The sequence below is a fragment of the Impatiens glandulifera genome, chromosome 7 (assembly GCF_907164915.1).
Source record: "Impatiens glandulifera chromosome 7, dImpGla2.1, whole genome shotgun sequence".
Taxonomy (NCBI): Eukaryota; Viridiplantae; Streptophyta; class Magnoliopsida; order Ericales; family Balsaminaceae; genus Impatiens; species Impatiens glandulifera.
Window position 1 is genome coordinate 15,884,399 of NC_061868.1, and position 13,719 is coordinate 15,898,117.

Below are 13,719 nucleotides of genomic sequence, written 5' to 3' on the forward strand. Positions count from 1 at the left end.
TTCCATTTCTTTAACATATTTTTGTTTTGAAAAACTCCAAAACTCCATCAGTAATATCTTTACCCACAACCGACCAATTGTCTTTGAAGAACTTCGCATTGAAACCATCCAGACCCGGGCTTTTATTCCCATCAATACTGAACAATGCTTCTTTAACCTCAACCCTCGTGACAATCCTTATTAACTTGCGACTATCCTCAGCAGGAATGTTTCTATCGATAATCTGATACAAGGTATTCAAGTGACTTTGATGCCACTTTTTTGTACCCATTAGTTGCTTATAGAACTCGATAGCCAAATCTTATACACCCTTCTGAACCTGAACATATTCGCCATCATCATTATTCAAACTGTACACGTTGTTTCTCATGTTTCTAGCCTTACATTTTCTGTAGAAGAAAGCTGTATTTTTATCACCCAACGAAATCCAGTTCTGTCTTGACTTCTGCCTAATAAAGTTCTCTTCAAGCAGACTCAACTTCCTGAAATTTTCGAGTGCATCTCTCTCCGCTTCATTGAGTTGTTCATAACTATAATCCCTCAATAACGTTTTCTAAACCTCTTCCAATTCTTCTATTGCAACCAGAACTCAACTGGAGATATTGTTGAACTTTTTTTCTCAAAGCTTTGGAGTTAATTCTTCAGGAACTTAAGCTTTTCAGAAACCTTGTACATATTGGAACCCGGCCGAAATAACAAATTAGGGCTTCTTATTGGGCCAATTGCAATTTGGAACCTCTTCTTTTGAACTTCACAATTTGGGACTTATTATTGAAGTCAATTGTAATTTAGGGATTCTTCTTTCAAACCTCACAATTTGAGCTCCTTAATGAGATCAATTGCAATTTGTGACATCTTCTTTCGAACTTCACAAATTAGGGCTTCACAATGTCAAGTTTGTACAAATGAGGTTTTTCCCTAACGGAAATGAATGTCGATAAAAAAATGTATTATATGGATTTTATAATTGTCAAGTTCTCATAAAATTAATTTGATTTTAGGAATTACAATAAAAAAAATACAAATCTCTTATTGTCCTTGGATTCTATCTTTCTATATAAATATTGTATTGTTAACCATTTAAAATCAAATTTTGCATTTTATAATCACTATATTTACTTGATTTTTACATTTTACTATATGAATTGATTGAATTTGGAGATGATGGTGCATCACAATGGTGATGATTATAGTAACTTTTCAAAATATTTATAATTAGATTATACTTGTAGTTTCTTTAATTTACTTTAATCTTTATTTTATATAATTATAGTTTTACTATTAAAATCATTAAAAATAATATTCTTTAATTAAATAAATTTAAATATAAATTGGGTTAAATATGTTTTTAATAAGTTAAGCTATAATCAAAACGTTACATGTATATTATTCTTAAAAAATATTGTAAACTACTTCTCTAAAGTCATAGAGTCTCACATTACGTCGTCTTCCATAGAATTTTTCACTTTTACAATATTTTTAATAACTTTAATTTTATAATATCCTAATTTTTACAACTGTTGAATTTTAAAAAAATATTTTATTTTATGATAAATATCATTATTTTTTTTGTTTTGTGTAACGTTTACGTAGTAACTATAATAAATTGATTTTTTTGTTTAAGAATATGTTTTTTAGGTATCAAAATTATAATATCGATACCGTATCGAAATGAAGATTTACATAAATTAAGGTATACCAAAATCAAGGTAAGATAAATGTATGAATTTTGTTCTAAAAAAAATTTATGAATTTTTGTATACCAAAATTTTCGGTAAGGTATAAGGTATGGATAAAAATTAAGGTATACCGTACCGATTGATTTGTAGAATTTAATCAATATATTGAATATATAACTTGAAATAAAATTTTCATGGTAATTTAATTTTAATTTTTTCTTAATAAAAAAAGTAATATATATTTTGTTACTAACATAATTATTATATATATTAACAATATTATCCCTGTATTATTAAGATTAGATATTGTGATAATATTATTATTATAAGATATGATAGATTAACATTAAAATAAATACATCAAATTTTTATCTAAATTAAAATACCCTATAGAGACTATAAATAAAGAAGTTTTAACATTTTTTTCACATTATCCAATCTTTTATAACTCCTTCGTCATATTATTCACAATTTTGATTTCTTTCTTTTGTTCATCTAACCTCTCACTAGCTACTATTATATTAATTTCCCAGGTCGGTTGAGTTATCTTCTTACATAGAATCTGTTGAGAAAGACGTATATTCTATTCTCTACTTGATTGAAAAACTTATGAGCAGATAAAGCAAAAGTAAAAGCGGATATAAATAACACAATGCATACACGATATTTTTTCGTAGAAAACCTCCTAAAATGAAGGAGTAAAAACTACGGGACTTTACGTCCAGTTCAAGCTTCACTATAATCAGAGTCGAGAATACAAACAAGGTATAACAACCTTTTAATACCGTAGATATATAAAAGGGCATAACCAAAAAGATACAAATTTTGTTCCCAAACAAGTCAAATAAAAAACTCAACTTATGAAGAACCTTTAAGCCCCAGAAAAACTCTATTTTAATCTCCGACATGAGTTTGATGAATCTGCGTGACTGTAGGCGAAAATCTACTACAATATTTTCTCTTTCTTTCTCTCTTTTAATTTTTGACTTCTGCTTCTTGATGACGGAATCCGCTCTTTAAATACTAGAACAATTAGGTTATAACATGATAGGATCGATGTAATTAATAGAGACATGAGTCTGACTATTGATAACAACTTAGGACAAACAGATTGATAGAAATCATGTTAGGGATTAATATCTTTTTCTATTCTTCGCAAACGTTCACAAACACTTGAAACAATTCAAGTGAGAAATTGTTTGTTTAGGTTTGAAGCCTTGAACCAATGAATAATGAAAGACAGAAGGAAAGAACACAGCACTATGTTTATGGATGTTCGGAGCTACCTCTCCTACGTCACCCCTTCTTCCAATAACCAGAAGGATTTCACTAAACTTCTTGAATCAAATACAGTTCACTGAATAACTAGCACTCTATTGAATAAACAGACTCTGTTCAACTAACAATATTATTAAGAATATTTCTCAGCTAAAACATTATTTTTTATTCTCTCTCTTGAACTTGAATATGATGTACAATCAGTAAGTATAAGAGTGATTCGGTAATTTGCAAGTAATGTGAGCAGAGTAACTTGTAATTATTCTGACAGACTTGTCCGTTTCCCTTGAGCATATAAATATAGTGGAAGGACACCAATGGTCAAATCTTCTGTATGGACATGTGGCACGTGCCCATTGGATGGTCGCCTAAAGGACAGAGTACAATAGGCTCTGTGCTTCTGGAACGTGGCTGTACTAAACGGTAGTGCGTGGGATATCCTTCTGCAACTGTCCTGTACTGAACTTGTAGTGGGAGCAGGGCCAGCACTGGGGTAAGCCCAACAAGCCCGCAAGCTAGGGCAACCCACTTCCCAGGGCAGCCCATTTATTAAAATAAAGAAGACATTTCTAATATTGTTTAAACATAAATAAATCTATCCTAGTGATTTAGGATGTAAACAAAAGATTTTTAACTGGTCTTGAGTTCTAATCTCACGAAAACAATTTTTTTAATCATTTTTATAGTTGTCAAAATTGACGTTTTTTTTAGGCTGGGGCATCCCAAAACTCGGGGTCGGCACTGAGTGGGAGGAATATTTGCGTACGTGTCGTTCATATATTTGATGCAAGTAGTTGGCGTACTGAACTACAAGAGAAAGTAGAGTAGGAGTGGCGTACAACTAGTTGATCGTGGGTAGACGTATATTATCTATAGATGGCTGCTGAAACGAGGCATTAGACGAGCTTCATTATACCATCAAGTCTAATAGAGTTAGACGCCAACGTCTATCAGGGAGATCCATTAGACTACCACGTCTAATGGAGTTACACTGCAACGTCTAACTATGCATCCCATTCGATTACCACGTCCAATGGAGTTAGACTGCAAAGTCTGACCTTACATCACTTCAGACTAATCTGAAGGAGTTAGACTGGCACGTCTAACTACGTATCTGTTAGACTGGCACTTCTAACTACATATTTGTTAGACTGACACATATAACTGCGTATATGTTAGACTGGCACGTCTAACTACGTATTTGTTAAACTGGCACGTCTAACTACGTATCTGATAGACTAACACGTCTAACTACGTATATGTTAAATTGGCATGTCTAACTACGTATCTGTTAGACTAGCACGTCTAACTACGTATCTGTTAGACTAGCACGTCTAACTACGTATCTGTTAGACTAGCATGTCTAACTACGTATACGTTAGACTAACACGTCTAACTACATATCTATTAGTCTAGCACGTCTAACTACGTATCCGTTAGACTAGAACGTATAATTACGTATCTGTTAGACTACTTGTATGTCTAACTACGTATCTGTTAGACTGATACGTCTAACTACATATATGTTAGACTTGCACGTCTAACTACATATCTGTTAAACTGACATGTCTAACTACGTATCTATTAGACTGACACGTCTAACTACGTATCTATTAGATTGGCACGTCTAACTACATATTTGTTAGACAGACACATCTAACTATGTATCTGTTAGACTTGCATGTCGAACTACGTATCTGTTAGACTAGCACGTCGAACTACGTATCTATTAAACTAGCATGTCTAACTACGTATTTGTTAGACTATAACGTCTAAATACGTATCCGTTAGACTAGCACCTCTAACTACGTATATGTTAGACTGACATGTCTAACTATGTATATGTTAGATTGACACGTCTAACTACATATTTGTTAGACTTGCACGTCTAACTACGTATCTGTTACACTTGCACGTCGAACTAAGTATCTGTTAAACTAGTACGTCAAACTATGTATATGTTAGATTGTCACGTCTAACTACGTATCTGTTAGACTAGCACGTCTAATTACGTATTTGTTAGACTAGCACGTCTAACTACGTATCTGTTAGATTGACACGTCTAACTATGTATTTGTTAGACTGACATGTCTAACTACGTATCTGTTAGACTTGCACGTCTAACTACATAACACGTCTAATTAGTCTGCTTAGACAATGTCTAAATTGGCCAAATCTGATGCACCTACATAGAAACAATTAGACGACTTAGCTACATTGATTCAACTTTTAATCGTAATTAAGTTTTACTTACACATCATCAAAATAACAATGATCAATATACAATTTGACCCAACAATTTTCTTATTTTTGATGATGTTAAAACTTAATTAAAAGATTGAAGATAACTATATATATAATCAATAAACAGCACAACAATATGAGCAAAAGAGCAAAATATCATGTATTCATATTTTCAATATATTTGGAGATACATAACATGATTGATAAATGAAAATTTTTCAAGGATGGCAACAACAAAAGTTGATTTTCTTTCCACCTAAATCTAAGGCCCTATCTTTTCCTTTTCCCCCTTTTTAACATCATCGGGAGGGAAGATTTCCATTGATCATTTTCGGCAAGAAATAGCTCCCAATTTCTTTTCTTTTGTTTGAGCCTCCTAGCTTGGACAATGTAGTCAAGAACCTTTTGATAGTTCAAGACCCTCGATGATTTGATGAGAATCTCAGGTCTCCGACACTGGAAATGATAGAAGCAATGAACATGTTGAGCATGATATAAAATAATATATAATATAGGGTTGTTTAAGTACAACTATTATAAACAATATTATTTTTTAAGAATAGTATAGATGTAACATTTTGATTGTAGTTTAACTTATTAAAAACATATTTAACTCAATATATATTTAAATTTATTTAATTAAAAAATATTACTTTTAATAGTAAAATTAGAATTATAAAATAAAGATTAAAGTAAATTAAATAAACTACAAGTATAATCTAATTATAACTATTTTGAAAACTTTGTGACAATGCACCATATCTCCAAATTGAATTAATTCATATAGTAAAAGTGAAAAATCAAGTAAATATAATGAACTATAAATGAAAAATATGATTTTAAATGGTTAACAATACAATATTTATATAGAAAGATAGAAACCTAGGACAATAAGAGATTTGCATTTTTTTATGTGTTTTTGTTAGGATCTAGATCGCGGATGGCGGATCGGAGTCCAGCCGGATTGTACTTTCTGATAACACTTAACGGTTGAAGTTAATCTGGTTAAGAATTAACACCGGTTTCAATACTGCACAAACTGTCACAAACCCTTGAACCGAGTTCAAGTGCGGAAATGGTTTGTTTCAAGTTGAAGCAACACACACACAGGATGAATAAAGATAGGATCTGAAGAGTATCGGTTTGGAGATTGTCGGTTGAGAATTAGTGATGCGGTAGGAATAGTGTGGATCGGTTAGAATATGGAAAGTCAGTTAGAATATGGAACCGGAAGAAGGCAAGACACGAGACAGGTTTTTATGGATGTTCGGAGATAAAACTCCTACGTCACCCCTTCTTCTCAAACCACGAGAAGGATATTCACTAAGGAATACACAAACACAATAAACGATCGAGTCTTATTGACTACTCGATAATCACTCTTACAATTCTCAGAGAAATTGTAATACAAACACACTCAAGCTTTGAATCTTAGAGAGATAAACACTTGTTCTTGCACTTTCTTAGTGCTTGTTAACTTGCTTATAATTTCTTGTTCAACTTTCTCAGCTTCTCCTTTTATAGATGAAAATGTGCCAACGGTCACATTTCTTCAACGGATAACTTCAGAGGTTCAGCGTAGCATGAAATGCGGTTTAGGCTTCCGAGGCATGGAGTAGACCAGCTCTGATTTGTCTTTGCTTGATTATGGCAACTGTCGGTTGGACAGTTGTCTGCACCTGGGAGATTGCTCCTTTGACTTGTATAAAAATGGTAACTATTTTTTCAGGCAATCTTCTACAGCCTACAGCATATCATCAGACTTGTACCAAAATAGTAATGTCACAGTCTGATCCTTTAATATCATCTTCTGCATATACCCAGAGTGTCTGTTTGCACCAATTTGTAAACTGCTCTTTATTTGATATCTTTGACTTCTTTCTTTAATTAGTCTTCTCGTTGGATTTGTTCTTTAGATTTGGATTGAGTACTTCATTCCAACTTATCAGGTTAGCTGGTTGTTCAATTCAACCGGACAGCTTCCGGTTTGTTCATCTGTTTCAAAAAGCCGGTTTGATATTTTTTCAGTTCAGGTTGTTCTGTTCAACCGGATAGCTTCATTTTTTTCATCTGTTTCTTCTAGCCGGTTTGATTACTTGACCGGTTGAAATTCCCGACCGTTCCTGCACAATAAGTTTATTGAGTTAAGCTTTTTAATTAACCGATCAATTTTATCTAACAATTTCTCCCTTTTTGATTATTTTATTTAAAATATTCAAAACCATGCGTCTAGTGATTATTTAAAGAGTTTGTTGTTTTGAAAAATGTTTTTGGAAAAGACTTTGAAAAATTTTTGAAGACAGATTTTGTGTTTGAAAAATTTTCGGTTTTATCTTGCGAAAAAAAATGTATCTACCAATTTCTCCCTTTTTGATTATTTAATTTAAAATATTCAAAACCATGCAAGATGTAAGAATTGGGCCGGTTAAAAGAAATGCATTAAGTAGAATCACCGGTTTTACAAAAATACTTATATTTATATAAAAAAAATATATCAAAAGTTAAAAAAAAACATAAGATAAACCGAAGAAGACATGAGGCAGATAAGTAGAGTTTTAATCCCTATTCTAGTTATCACGGTTTACGATGTCCCAGATATAGTCCATCATTAGCCCTTTTCCTGGAGTGCACGGATCGTAGCCCGGTCTGGAGGATGAAGCTCGAGTGCCTGACCCACCGGTTGCTGGTGCACGCCGTGTTGAGGGAGGTGCTCGATGGGCCAGATTTTGTTGAGAAAAAGAGGTTGGAGGGACCGAGCGAATAGGCATCGCAACGATCGGAACAACTCGCGTTCGTTTCTGCAGCAGAGGAACATGTTCCTCATCTTCATCTAAATCTGAATTCTCCAAGTTGACCGTTGATGCACCAATTGGATCCGCACAATCATCCAACAGTTGTTGAGCCGCCTTCTTCGTTGCTGCCTTTATCTTTCTTGTTTCACCGCGCGTTGTATGGATAGCCGGGGTTCGGTCTGTTCTGTGACGTTCGGATTAGCATGTTCCTCTTCATTGACATGTCGGGCCATTGCTGCATCCGATTGTTCCCTTTCTTTCAAAATTCTTAGCCTTTCATTCTCTTCTTCCTGAATCTTTCGGGCTGCTAGTTCATTTTCATTGATTCTTACTTCGTCGGCTGCCATCTTAGCCGCGATGAGTTCTTCATGTTGTGCCGAAACCGCTTTTAAAGAGGAGTCAGTTACATCATTTTCTTCTTCAATAGTTTCAATCTGTTGATTTGCATGTTCAATCGTCCGGTGCGATGATTCTGTCTATTCTTTCATCATAGCCTGCCACGGTGTAATGGTTTCTTGGAAGAATTTGTCGAAGCATTCCCTGATCATTTTAGTTACGACAGACTCTACCGGAGGATTGTTGCGTGGAGGATCATTCTGACCGGACACTGGATTGTCCATTTCAATGTTAGTGTGTTGGTGTTTAGGGGACTTACTTGAGGAAGTCCTGGCCGGGGATGTGGGTGGAGGTGAGGTATTTGCTTCCTTTCTTGAATATTGATCGACGTCAGGCTCTGACCTTTGCATGCCATCATCATTATTAAGATCTGACCGAGAGGGGTGAGGACCTTCATCTTCCTGACTGGTCTCTGATTCCAACCGGATCATTTTTTCTTCCATTTCCTAAGCCGATTGTTGTAGTGCTTACAGCATCATCTGATCAATAAGAGACCTTTCTTGTGGTTGTTGATGTATGCGGAGAATGGCCTTGTTGAATTCTATTAACTTGACGTGTAATTCCACGAGCGGTCTTCTCTTAAGAGCAACCGCAACATTCCTTGTCTTTGCCAGCTCAAAAACCGAGTTGTCAAGTTCCGCCAGCATTTCCCACCTCTGATGTGCGGGACAGTCTGGAAACATATTGGCGAATCCGGTTTCCGCTCTCATAGATGCCCATTTAAAAAATATGTCGCTTCATTCATATGCCTTCGTTGTGAGGTTATTGATGACTTTGGGAATAAAGGCATCCCCCATCTCCTTCAGTGCGTCTTCTGTTGTTTCCGGTTGACCGACCGGACCGGTTTTGGCTTCAATATTCACCTCTGGAGACTCTTCATCGTCATCCTCATACTCAACTAGTTTCTCCTTCCCTTTGCTGCTTTCCATGTCAGCATTGATTGACCGGTCTTCGGTTTCATGAACAGGTGATTTAGAGGTATTGACCGGATTGCCGGAGTTGTCATTGGAATGGTTAGAGATTCTAGCCATGGAGATGGTCGGGTTAGGAATATTGGCCTGAATATTTGGTGAGCCAGATGCCCGAGGAGCCGATATTATTCTCTCACTTCCGGTTTCTTCTACCACCGGAGTTTTCTTTTTCTTCGGTTGAGTTTTCTTTGTTTGAGTCTTCGGCCGCTTAACTGTCGAGACTTTCTTTGCCTTGCTTGTAAAGTGAACGGATTTCACTATCCTGCTGCTTGGAAGAATGACCCCTGGACCGGTTTGAATGTTAAGCTGAAGTAGTAGTTTACCTAGAGGAATGGCATATCCGCAAGATCGGGTAGAGTTGGGATCCACCATCTCGCATAGGTTGGAAAAGATCACCTCCGCCCAGTTGATCTTTTCTCCTTTGACGATCGCGGCCATTGTGTCAATCTTAAGACTGGTAAGGCTATCAAAGTTGCCACCCCTTGCCTGAATTGACTTGGAGATGATGTTGCCAACGATCAATACTCCGATTTTAGGTCTCCTTTCTTGCCGGAAACCACTATCGGTTCGTCGGTGCAAGACATATCAAGACAAACCGCCAGGAGTTCATCTTCATCACCACCCTCAATGACATCAAGACCTTCTGTCGGTAGGTGGAAAACTTCAGCAATTAGATCCTTTGTAACCTCAAAGGTTTGTCCCCCGACCGTCGTAGAAATAGTTTCATCATTTAAAGTGGCGTTTGCAAAGAACTCCGTAACCGCATTTTGGTAGATAATGAACGGTCCGTTCAAGAATTGTTCCAGGCCCGAGGTGGTGATTAGCCCTAAGACATATCAGGCTTCCTCCGAGCCGTTGTTTCGAATTTCTTCGAAATCAACTTGGATAATGTGGACGAAAAGAGCGGAGTCACGACCCATTTTGGAGTTTATGAGTTTGATCGAAAACTTGAATGCTTTTGAGAGTGATTGCAAGAGAGAGAAAGCAAATCGCGTGAAATGAAAATATGGTGTGTGAAGTTATATTTATAGGCCGCATAGGGGCGCATCTTAGAATGCGAACCGGCGCATTGAAAGATGTGAGCTGTCACATCGATTAAAAAGGCGCCAAAGTTTCCCACCAAAATTATTGGCGGCAACTTTGATTGGGAAGATTTTGATGATAGGTTTAAATTTTGACCGGTCAATGATTAATAAAAAAGAGTACATTGTAATATTAAAACTGACGAAATGGTAAAATGAAGAAAGATGATAGGTCGGTTGAAACAACATAAGCGGTTTTATAAATAAACCGTTTAGAAAAGAACCTAATGAAAGAACCTAAGAACCATCCTAGCCATTTTCTCTTCCACTGATTCCTTGGTGAGAACATTCGTTGGGTTCACCGGTGATCCCGGTCCGAGTTCAGGAGCGGTTGAGCGAATAATCCGGCTCAACTGAGGAGCGTAGCCGAGCTTCTTTTTGGTTTCAACCAATGTTTTCAGGTTTTCAAAAATGACCGACGCTAAGTTAATAGGAGTGTCACTGACTATGTAGGTCATCATATCAAACGTCTTTTTGGAGTAGTTTTGATTCAGAATCTGACACAGAATGGATCAGGTGACAATGTCATGGAGTATTTAGATATGGGGGGCAAGATAGGCTTTGAGGCCGTTGTTCTGAACCGGGTTACGATCTATGGAGAACAGTTCAGCATAGTCATTAAAAGTTTCGTTCATCCGAGGAGGGAAGTCCGAAAATCCTTCAGTCGGCAGGTTGAACATCTCAGCAATTGATTCTTCTGAGATCTAAACGATAATATAATCGTTTATGATGGAAACGATAAGATTTTCAAGCATTGAAGCATTGACGAAAAACTCAACACTTCAGGAAGTAGAATGGGTTCGGATTCTTCCAGGAATCCGTGGAGGCCGGTCTCGACTAGTGAATCAAAGAGGAGTTCCTTTGTCTCAATGTCATCAGATGAGAGCACTGAATCAAAGTTAACACATAGGTAATTTCTAAGTGTAGGATGAGACATTTTTCGGAATAATTTTTAGAGAGATGGAAGTTATAATTTTTGCAAGATGATAAGATGTGTTGTGATGTTTGAGAAAAGGAGTGATAGGCCTCTTAAATAGGATGTAAAGAGAGAAAAATGCAAATGCATTAAATGTAGGACATTGTCATTTATGATATGTCTTGTTAATGCTTTTTAAGGTATGAGGAATCTTTATATTTTCAAGACAACTTTTCTTGGAAAGTGGTGATTTTGTTTTGTCCGAGGTAAAGATTCTGGTTGGAAACTAACTGAATTTAATGTTTTGTGGTTTCCATAGAGTTTAATATTCCTAAAATGGATGGAATAAAAGTAGGAAATATATTAAACCGATGTGAAGTCCCACGAGAGAGAAAAACAGACATACAAGAGATAAGAATAATTAAAATATACAACCGGTGCATGCAACAAAACGACCGGTTGTCCGAAAAGATGGTTCCTTAGCGGCTGGAGGATGAACTGCCTCTCTGCTTCTTCTTCCAAGCTTTCTCAAAGCGGTCGAAGAATGAGTCGGCCGAGTCTCCAGTAATGATTTGAAGTGGGCTTAATCCTACGCCTGGACAGAGAGGAACACCGAGATCGAAGAGGAGAGTGCTAATTTGGGGAATGAAGCCGGTGTGGAGAGTGGAAATCATTTGGATTAGGTTGTCAAAAAGCAACCTTGACTAGTTGACCGGAACTTCATTGGTGATGGCGGTCATAATGTCAAAAGACTTGGTGTAGAAAACATTTGTGACATCCTTTCCAAGGATGGATTTTCCGACAATATCATTGAGCAGCTAATATTCAGCCCTCAACGAGGATCTTGCCCCGTGATCATCAATAGGAAGGGGAGAGCGAGAAAAATGCTGGAACATTTCAGTTTTCTGTTCAGTCGATGGAGTTAGATCGGTGAGACTTTCTTCTGGAAGGTCATAACACCGAGCGAAATCTTTCTCGGTGAACTCGAAAACGATGTTTCTTACCTTGGACTGAATAAGAGTGTCGAAAAAGGGAGTACCACAAAAAACTCTTGCATTACGAAAGAACTCCATAATGGTATCGGGAAATATGATATGTCGGTCATCTAGAAAATTTCTTAGACCGGAGTTCTCAATTGATTTGATCATTTTGTAGATCTCAAAATGATTTGTTCCTAGGACGGAATCAAACTCAATTTGAAGGACATTTTTGAAGGAAATATGTGAGATTTTGCTCGAGTATGATAAGAGATTTCGGAGAGGTGTTGAGTATGTTAGATGTGTGATTATGCATCTATCTTATATAATAGGCAGTTGATAGTGTTAACTAGTGGATAATGCACGTTGTATCCTTGTAACCTTTGGATAAAATATCTTTCCAAAATATGAGGAGGTTGTTACCCTATGAATGTGAGTCATGGGCCTAGACGGTGAGAGATATCATATCTTCACTTCTTTTGAGGCATGACTGCTTTGTTTTGAAAATGAATCTTTTCAGAACAGATACGTCCAAACACAATCAGTTATTCAAAGATTTTGTTGGAAATCCAAATACTCCAAGGTATAGTATATCCAAACCGGTTGGTTTTCAGTTATTAGTTTCGATGTAGTTATTTGGTGAGGCATTAAATAACTAGTCGGTTTACCGCAACCGATAAGCAATGCGGTTTTTCAATAAGTACAATGACAATTTAATTTTCCGACATTCTGAGAAGAACTGATGGTTTTGTCTGTCCGAGCCGATATTTCTTTTTAGATAAGAAAAGTTTTGGTTTAAGAAATTAGTTGATTTATATCGGTAAGACCGAGAATATTTCTGAAAAAAGAGAACTTAGCTTCCTGTAGAGGCTTTGTGAATATGTCGGCTATTTGTTGATCGGTTGATACATATTCCAACCGGATGTGCTTTTGTTGAACATGTTCTCGGATGAAATGGTGCCTTATATCAATATGTTTGGTTCTTAAATGTAGAACCGGATTGTATGTGATTGTTATGGCACTTGTATTGTCGCAGAATATTGGAGATTCTTCGGCGGTGACACCGAAATCTCTCAGTTGCTGTTGAATCCATAGAAGTTGAGCAACCGATGTTTGCTTTTTACTATACCATGAGACAAGCCTATCTCCCAAAAATTGACAAGTTCTACTGGTACTTTTTCTATCAACCTTACATCCTGCATAGTCTGCATCAGAGTAGCTTGTTAGGTTAAAACATGAGTCCTTTGGATATCACAGTCCGAGTTCCGAGGTTCCCTTTAGATATTTCAGAATTCGTTTAGCAGCTGTGTCGTGAGATTGTTTAGGATTAGCCTGAAATCTTCCACACACTCCAACTACAAATAATAAATCCGGTCGACTTGCT